Consider the following 10,161-nt stretch of genomic DNA (forward strand, 5'->3'; position numbering starts at 1 on the left):
TAGTTGCCCTGCCAGTTGCTTTATTTTATATGAGGATGGTTGCACATTCCAGATCAGGTCTGTCCCCGTATGAGGTCGTATTCGGCCGCCCCCCAAACATGTGGGGTACACCTAGACCCCGCAGTATTACAGATGTTTCCAGTAATATGCTGACAGATTACCTAGCTTCCTTGATGTCTGCCCTACACTCTTGTCGTTCACAGGTTGCCGCCGCATTTCCAGACAACACCGAGGTGAAACCGCATGAAGTCGTTCCCGGTTACCTCGTGTTTGTCCGAAATTTTGATCGTTCAAGTCCGCTGGAGCCCCGCTGGAAGGAGCCTCGCATGATCTTGCTAACAACAAGGACCGCCGTAAAACTCGAGGGCAGGAAGGGGTGGGTCCACCTGAGCCATATTAAAAAGTTCCATGGATTACGAGAAAAGACTTTTGCTAAGGACTGCCTTATTCCTAAAGACTGCCTAAAAACAGACTCTGAACTCAAAATTCCCCTGTTAGAGAAAACTCCGCAACAGGAGTATAAAGAGAAGCTTCGGTCTAGTAAAATAAGTCAGCCAGTTTAATTGTCTAAGTCCCTCTCGGGTGAAACGGTTAGACAGGTTCCTGACATGTATGAGATAGACCCCCATAGTGAGAGAGTTAGTCAAAACTCTAAAAGATGTATTATTGTTCTAAGTTTCTTGTTATTTTTGAGTCTTATGGTTACCTGCACAAGTTATGCTTTACATTTATGTTTTCCAATTTCACATGTACATGTTTTCTAATGCTACAGTAGAGCACACATTTAGTGATCTGCCTCCTCACGAGCTATCCTATCGTCTTGCTATGCGAAATAACACATTCATTCGAATGTTACACTATTCACACCAGACCAGCAATGCCACTAATTGTTGGGTGTGTGGTCGACTCCCCCCTTTCCAGACACCGAAGGGAGTTCTGCCACTCTTTCCTTATCCGTTTTCACATAATGGTTCGTGTGGAGCATGGTCCACTTTAACGTCATCCTCCAATGATATGTCCTTTCTGAATAGAACATGTTTTCCAGACAAGCAAGGTCTCTCCCATAGAACAGGGTTAGATCTAGAAAATGAAGTATATGATTTAGGTAATTATTCTTCGAATTTCATGGTCCTGAATGTTCAGTCTGATACTACTCCAGATTTGCCTGCTATTTCAGTACTACCAGTCAAAGGCGAATTATGTGTCAGAAAGAATGGTTCCGCACATGTAGGACATAGTGGTTGTACTACTACTGTCGAGTATAGTGACAGTGGGAAATCTATTTTCAAAGCCTCACGTCATTCTTATTTTGTTTGTGGTCAGACCGCACATGTTACATTGCCTTCCTACTGCCACCAGTTTTTCTAGCCCCATCTGATTATCACAGAAACACACATCTAGTACACGTCAGACATAGAAGGGAGATCGAGTCCCCAATTGTCGATCAAACTGAAACTACTCTAGAACAGTATCAAGACTTTAATAAAGGTTTCTTCTTTTTTATAGGACCTGTCCAGAATAGTAAGTTAATACGTAGGTTAACCAGAACCCTTGAAGCAGTAGTGAATGAGACTACTTCTGCTCTAGGTAACTTAACTGAAGAGCAATCTGCTATGAGATTTGTCGTGCTCCAAAATCGTCTCGTTCTTGACGTCATACTGGCCGATAGAGGAGGAGCATGTAGAGTCATCGGATCTAGTTGCTGCATTTTCATTCCTAATAACGCGCCGTCTGTTTATTCAGCTATAACCAGACTTCATAAAATTGCCCATCAGTTACACCAGAATCCAGGCACCTGGACATGGTCCGGTTGGCTCTGGAGTATTATATCTGCCTGGGGATGGAAAGTGTTGTCATTCCTAGGTATTGCAGTAATGATCATATTCAGTTGCTGCCTCTGTATGCAATGTGGCCCTGCGATTTGCGGCATGTGTGCTACCTCTTGTATTCCTAGTCCTAAATCCCGTTCCAAGACAATTCGAGACGAGCAAATGATGCTATATGAAATGATAGATGGTATCATGAATATTGATGTTTCCTGATGGAAACGTAGGGCACAAGGAGGGAATGTGGAAAAGTAAATTTTGCCATGTTGTATGTGCCTACGTGTTCCCCATCTTATGTTATATGTGCATGATCGATATGCATGTATTCCCCTCTGATCGATTAAAGACGCAATTATAGTTGTGTCCATCTCTAGTATGCCAGTTTCCAGTCTTCGTGAAAACAACGAATATAAGGCCTATGTAAGCTACGTTGCCACATTTCACAGTGTGCACGTTAATTCATTGAATTGTCCCCATTTCTAGGCCTCAAAAGGGCCCGGACTCAGATTCAGCTCCTGTCTCCTGAACCCTCTCCAAGGAGCGATACAGCCCCCACCTGCATCCCTGACCCTTCGCTTACTTTATGCCTCGCAGTGCCCGGCCCGGCCTGGCTCTGCCTCCCAGTCTGCCAAGAGTATGTTATGTTTCTAGTTATCAGTCCAGCCCTCCTTCTCTGCATTCCTAAGCTACTGAATCGCATCAATAGTTTCCGTCATGGTCTAGCCTTTATGTCTCCATGTAAGAGAAATACTGTATTAATATTCATAGAATATTCCTCGCACACGCAATACATGTAGAATTATGCATGCACCAGTCTTAGTGTCTATTAGCCTTTGCCCTGATAACTTTTGGATTCTATCAATATGTACTCTAAACACCAGATACTAGATATGCCTTGGGTACATGTCGCTCTGACACTCCAGACTTTAGTCTCCTCTTCTAGCGCAGAAGTCATAGCCCCCAGTTCTCCCTGGTAACACGTCATTGCCCGTTTGCGCGCACCACTAGGTTAGAGGTCCCAGCTGCTCAGGTAGCCCCCTCCATGTTTCCGCCCCGTTTATGACATATTCTGTTACGTTTACATCACATGTCTATGTATACGCCCTGTACACGCCTTCTTGTTACTTCATTTTGCCCTTATCTTTCGCGACTGCTACGAGTCCCGCCTACTGCTACGCCTACTGTATTGAATGTAATGTATTTGTTTAAGTATATATACTGTGCACCCATATTAAAAGTTGCCAAATCTAATTCCCAGATCCTGCCCCCGGCAGCTGCCTTCATTCTATTCCCGTACAGGCTGTCCTGTTCCTGTCCTTCATGCCTGATTAAAGCCTGTCGACTCAAGATACCTTGAATCCTGACTCTTATTTATTGAGCTACCTGTTTTATTGATTGTATTAAAAAATAGTACCGGTAATTAATTATTTATTTACCACAATTTCCATAAAACACATTACTCCTGGGTCTTTAGGGGAATCTAGATGGAGATTGAGATCCCCTAGTAGTGTAAAATGGGCAGCTCTGAGCGTAAGATTGCTCAGTACATCCCCTATGCTCTCTAAAAAGTCTTGTGATTGTCCCGGGGGCGATATACAAAGGCTCCAGAAAATGTTAGGGAATCATGGATGGTTAGACAGAAGGCCATGGCCTCTGCCCCCTTAATATCAGGTAGTTCATAGGTGGTACAGGTTATGGTGTCGCGATGTATAATAGCCAAACCCCCTCCTCTTTGTTCTTGTCTATCTAGACGTTGGATTTGAAATCCTTGTGGGAGGGCTACTACTATGTCTGGGTTGCACCACGATTTTAACCACGATTCTGTTATGAAGAGCCAATCTAAGTTTCTTTCTGTAATCAGATCATGAATGTGTTGTGCATTTTTACACATAGATCTAGCATTAATGAGTCCCCCTCGTAAAGTGATAAGTCGTGGCTTCTTATTGTATGCTGGTTCTGGCCAAAAGGTTTTCTTCCAGTGTTGGCAGTGGATTGGGCCGTGCCATGTGTCGGGTTTAAGGATATCATGGCAATGCAGGGAGTAGTAAGGCTGTGTCAGAGGGTAGTGTTAAGCATTTGTTGTACACACTCAATCCGCAAATGATATCACTTACTCAAAGACTGAACTACAGATCAATTGGTTTTGTATAAAAATATTCTCTTAGTTATTTTATTTTCAACAACCAAGCAAGCCTGGCACTGGTAAGCACTAAATACTTGACAGTAGTAATGCAGTTTGTTAACAGTTTGAATTGCAATTGTATATGCACTTTGATTTGATTACAGTAGAGCTACTAGTAATGCAATGCGTTTGATATACTGTACATATATGTATTGGCTTTTTAGTAGAATGTCCATAGATTACTTTACAGATTACTTTTCTTACACAGTGCAGTATACCTGGATACTACACTGGGACATGTCCTGTAAACAGGTAAGCAAAAGGGTTTTTGTAATTTAGTTACATTTTTAAAGGGTTTCTTAGATTTTCCAACTCCACACTTAAAAACTTTTCACAGAAAAACAGTCACTGTTATCCTATGGAGGAAAATAGGGTTATCGGTTCAAAGGTGAGTATTCGGTTTTGGAAGTTGGTATTCTGGGGGTAGACTCAGGAGTCCCCCAGAGTCAAGGATGCACTCTTGTTGCACCCTCAGCAGCACTAGGGCAGCTGGGTGCAGAGTGCTGAGGCCCAATGTTATCCAAAGGGGATAGGGGGCCTCTGGTTTGTGGCTGCTGATGAGCAGGCCACTGAGTTGTGGGAGCAAAGCTCCTGGACTTAAGCTCAGGGCAAAGGGGGATCCAGTTTAGCACACAAAGTACACCCACAGCAGCGCTGGGGCGGCTGGGCGAAGGATGCTGTTTTAGCATTGGGTGCCCTGTTGTTTTCAATGGGGATTTTAGTTTTTGATTTTTAGCTGTAGGATCGGTCCAGAAAGATTTCCGGGAAGAACCAACAGCTGGGCAGGTAAGTTAGAGAGCTTAGGAACGTAGGTGAGGTGCACCTCGGGTTCTTTTCATCAGGGTACAGGGCAGCTGGATGAAGGGGTGTCTTTTGAGGTCAGATTTCACCTTACTGGGCCACTTGCCGTTAAGGGAGTCTCCGTGCAGAGGTTGCAGGAGATGTCGGGGAGTCTTGGAGGGGACAACCCACGGTGGACTCTGACTCTGGAGCTCTGGGGGACCTCACTGGGACCGGTGGGCCACTCGGACTCAGGCTGTGGGCGTTGGGTGCAGTGGTGGTTCCAGGCGTCGGGTTTCTTTGTCCTCAGCAGGCTCGGAGTCTTTCTTGGCTGCTTATTTTGAACAGAGCTGCTGTTTACAGGACATCCGGTCTCTGTTGAAGGCAGCCAGTCCTCCCAGGGTTTTGGAGGTCGCTGACTTCAAGACAGAACGACTTCTGGCGCAGGATCTCTGGAAATTTCAGACTGGCCGGTAGGGCTGGGGTCAGGTAAGTTGTTCTCTGCAGTCTCCTCTGCTGGGCATCTTCTTTTGTCCTTCTTCTTCGTAGGTTGCGGGAATCTGAGTTCTTGGTTCAGTGCTACCCCCTAAATACTGTATTTAGGGGGAGTTTCAGGGGTCTCCTTAGGGTGTCTACACCCTTAGTGTGCTCAACCCACATGGGGTAGTGAGCACACTCACTAATCCTGATTTGGAAGTGCCTGTCATCTGCAAGATGGCGGGCACTGAACACTGGGTTTCACCTCGCCTCCCCCACCTGAGGAGTGGAGTTGGCAGAGGAGGGCACACCTTCTGGGCTGGCTAATTTTTCCCACCTGTCTTCCCTCCAAAAAGGAGGGGAGACAGGAAGGGGGCCTGCTCCTGATATCAGGAGAGGCTGCGGGTTGCATTACAAAGGCTGCAAGGCCTTTGAAGCTTCCCTGGCCTGGAAAAGGTGTGAACACCCCCCCCCCTCCAACAGGAAAGGCTTTTTTTCTGGGCCCAGGGAGCGAAGGCTCCTACCCTAGGGATCCAGAAACATGACGCGTGGTGGCAGGCTGGTGTGTAGCGGTTAAGGAACCCACCAGAGGCTGGCCTTTTTTCAGGGGGCATCTCTAAAATTACATCTGAGTGCATTATTCATTAAATCCCACACTGGCATTGGTGTGGGTTTAATGTGCTGAGAAGTTTGATACCAAACTTCCCAGTTTTCCGTAAAGCCATTATGGTGCTGTGGAATTTGTAATGACAAACTCACAGCACCATATACTCTTAATGGCATTACTGCATTTACGCTGTCTAAGAATTGGCATAGATACTGTAGGGGTACAGGGATCATGCACCTGTACCCTCATCACTGGTATAATTCACCCAGCTAGAGGGGTGGCTGACCAATGCCAGGGCAGTGGGTTGTAGGCATGGCACACAGGGATGTGTGCCAAGCCGACTCTTCACTTTGCTGTGCACCAAAACACGCAACCTGCAATGGCAGTGTGTGTGTGTAAAGGTACAGGGCCTCTAAGGGTGGCACAATAAGTGCTGCAGCCCTTAGAGGCCTTCCCTGGCCACAGCGGACTTGGTACCCATGGTACCTTTTACAAGAGACTGGCATGTGGCCAGAGGGGTGCTAATTGGGGGGTATAAGGTACAGTTTGGGGGAAAGAACACAGGCCCTGGGAACCTGATTGGCAAGGACCCAGGGCACAACAAGTCAAAGTGCATCAGTAGTCTGGCAACAAGTGGGAGGGTTACAGCAACAGAAACCCAGCTTCCTACACTACACAACCCCCTCTGTACATTATCGCTGTATTACCCACCCATGGTACTCTTCTGGCCATAATGATATGGTTTGATAGATCTGGACCACCGTATGCATATTTTGTCAACCAGTGTAGGGCTTTGTTCATCAATTGCTGTGTGGGTTCTAGCTGAGTACTATTTCATTCTGGTGTGTTTACTAGAATTATTATGAATGGGCAGGCTGCGGGGAAAGATTTCACTTTAAATACTTCTTATCCCTGTTCAATTCCTCCCGCCCTTCCCCAAACTGGCCCTGCTTTGCTCTGGAGGTAGAATCTGATCTTAATAGAGACGAGGCCTGTCGCGCCTGCTTCGTGGGCTCAGATTGCAGAGCCTAACTCCTGGGGAAGGGAGTTATGGAGTCTCTGTGGCAATAAGTAAGCAATTGGGGTTGCAATGAACTTAGATTGTTCACTAGTGAAGACTGCAAGGGATAGTTACCACAAACATCCTCTCTCATATGAGTATCCAAACCACTCAAACCTCCCTGCCTCTGAGAAAAAACGATTAAGGAGTCTTGCCTAACCACCGGTTGTTGAATGGCCGCTGGTTTATCGTTACCGGTCCCTTAGATACCCTATCATAGGGTCCCCCTCGCAAGCTGAGTAAAGCTAAAGAATCTTCAATACATTTTAACCAGTCCAATAATGGTTGCAAAAATCGGGAAATAGTTTGTTCCAGGTCCACATAAGGCGTCTCGGTCTCTAATGATGTAACTATAGAAAAGACCCTCCTAACACCAGTGTTTGAATTCGGTAGTTTACACAACTTCCCACTCCCTCTCTTCTATTTCACTAGTGATTCCTTCGGAGAGTCCCGATCTCTGGCAACACTTGGGGGGACTGAAGAATGTGAGGGTGTACCAGAACTTGGGGGAGAGGGAGTTACAACCCTTAGGGATGGCATAACATTGTCTATATGGACCGTTGGTCGTGTCATGGGTCTCACCTCTCCTCCGGACATGCTTCTTTTGGTCAACTCTATCTACTTTGATAAGACATCCGCAGCGCTTGAGAGAAATGAGTCCAGCGTATTAATGGCCTCAGCCCCTTGATCACTAGATTTAGTCTTCCTTTGGACCATAATCCTTAAGGATAACTATAGCTTTTTTTACCGGTTTCTCGAGACGAGCAGCTGCCAAAATGAACGACACTGTGACGGTCCGAACAAGGAAGTTCATGACCAACAGGCTTCTGCAACGGAAGCAGATGGTCATTGATGTTCTTCACCCTGGAAAGGCCACGGTCCCAAAGACTGAAATCCGGGATAAGCTAGCCAAAATGTACAAAACCACCCCGGATGTCATCTTTGTATTTGGCTTCAGAACTCACTTTGGTGGTGGCAAGACAACAGGCTTTGGTATGATTTACGACTCTCTCGACTATGCAAAGAAGAATGAGCCCAAGCATAGGCTTGCCCGGCAAGGACTGTATGAAAAGAAAAAGACATCCAGGAAACAGCGCAAAGAACGTAAAAACAGAATGAAGAAGGTCCAGGGCACAGCAAAGGCAAATGTTGGTGCTGGCAAAAAGTGATGTGAAGAATGTTAACAGACGAATTGAACCTCCTGGTCATCATGTCCGTGAAGACAGTGCTCAACGTTCTTTAATAAAAATGTAAAATGTAAAATGTATAGCTGGAAATAACAGGTGATAGCGATAAATATAGGACCAAAGTTTCAGAGGGGGGGGGGCCTAGCCCAGCCTCCTCCAGGCTCTGACAGGTGTGGATGGGTCTGCCCTTGGCCCAGGCTTCGCGCGGGCCACAGTGATAGTCTTATGCACCTACGGGCGTGAAGGTGAACTTGTGAGACCGGGAAGTCTGGGAGGTGTAGTCCTCCCCCGTCCCGGTCTCTCTTGCAGGGAGCTGGTTGCACGCAGAGCAGGCAATTCATTTTTCTGTGATAAGAGAGCAAAGACTTTCTGCTGTTGGGTCCTCGTATTATTTGGATTGTTTTAATCTTTTGATTATGTTACTCTAATTGTTTTTAGATGAGGAATGAATGAGGTATGAATGCGGTGGAGCAAGTGGAGAGTGGTCAGGGGTAAACATGTTCTTGTTTTCCGGCGCGTACTGCTACAACACCTTTTGATACATTAGTCCTGTATTGGACAAATATGAATTAAATGACTTCCAAAATATGAATACAATTATCTTTCTGAATCAGACATTTCCCGAGAACAAAAGAGAGAAAAGCATACAAAAAGTCAAGTCAGAGGAAGGGCAAGATGGAAAAACTGTCACAAAGAGAGAAATCAGGGACCCGAAACAGTTAGATAATGGGTCAGAGAGTGTCTCCTGGTGGATTCAAATGCATAAGGTGGATTCCCGACTGTACAGCTTTGGGATTGGGCATGTCAACAGGTAATAGGGCTGTCTGCACTGTCGGCTTCGGGCACTGGCACTCATTCTTTCACAAATGAAGTATTGACTTTCGAATACACCAGGCACTGAAAGACCATGACTGCAAGGCCATGAACATCACCATTAGCAAGGTTATGGCCGAAAGCTTGTAATGTAGTTCCTATATTCCCAATAGGCTCTGCGCATTGGAATAACATAAACAGCAGTTTAGACGTAGGACTGAGGTCATCTAGGTCTCTACTGACTATGTTAGACTTAATTAGGTTTGCCAGCTAGCTCAGAGGTCACTAGAAACTTTCTCGAATGTTCAGGAAAGAGTTAACTCTCCTGATTTAGACAAGAAGGGATTAGTTTCTGACAACCGCATAAACATGACAACTTTGCTCCCTCAGAATAAAGAGTATATCTCTAGAGTCGTGTGAAAACAATAGACAGCTATTTCACTCAGTCAATCGTGCATGCTTAATTTCACCAGAGGGCAGAGAAATAGAGAGACGGGCGTTTTCAATAAAAGTTGTTATTTATTGAGCAGTCTTCTTTCTCATGCAAGAGAAATGAGTTGCCACAATTGCAATACTTATCATGAAGTAAAGTGCGTACAGTAAAAGGAGTATTATGAAATAATACTGTAAATGCATTGATATGGTTTCTTAGCCATATGATACTTTAAAACGGATAAAATATATACATACATAAAAACATTGACTAACGTACTCAACTGGTGCTTCTAAGATACGCCTACCCCAGTGTACCTGACCTAAGCCTAATACGTGGGAAGGAGTAAGTAAGTTGCAGTTTAAGTTAAGATGGTTTTTTGCCAAGAATCTGAATCAAGAATTCTCTTAAGGTCTTATCAGCTCCGTACCTTGGTTCTAGAATGAAGGAGGTCTTGTATCTCTCTCTCAGGACTCGATCTCCCAGCAACCCGCAAGGGTGACGGGAAACACCGGAGCTGGAATTTCTCGGCAGGAGAAAAGACAGCGTCTCTCTCAGTGCGTCAAATGGGAGGGTCGGCTTCCTTCGGCACTCGCATCAGCTGGGCGTCGGGGAAGTAAATAGCCTCTCTGCTTCAAACAACCATGTGTTTTCTTAAGGCAACATTGGTATATTTATACCTGAAAGGTGCCGGGTTTGACGTAAGGTTGGACATAAGACGTCACTAAGAACTAACAGTTCTTTCTGGACTCCAGGAGTTCTTGTGCAAATCAAAACAAAAGCAGGGGGAATTCCC

At 45.5% G+C, this 10,161-nt stretch overlaps 1 pseudogene; it reads left to right on the forward strand.

Annotated features, from left to right (window-relative positions):
* The first annotated feature begins 7,677 nt into the window (after window positions 1–7,677).
* On the forward strand, window positions 7,678–8,116 carry LOC144827333 (small ribosomal subunit protein eS24 pseudogene; annotated as a pseudogene).
* Window positions 8,117–10,161: the final 2,045 nt, after the last annotated feature.

Source organism: Lissotriton helveticus, chromosome 4_1, assembly GCF_964261635.1.
Source record: "Lissotriton helveticus chromosome 4_1, aLisHel1.1, whole genome shotgun sequence".
In the NCBI taxonomy this organism is placed as follows: domain Eukaryota; kingdom Metazoa; phylum Chordata; class Amphibia; order Caudata; family Salamandridae; genus Lissotriton; species Lissotriton helveticus.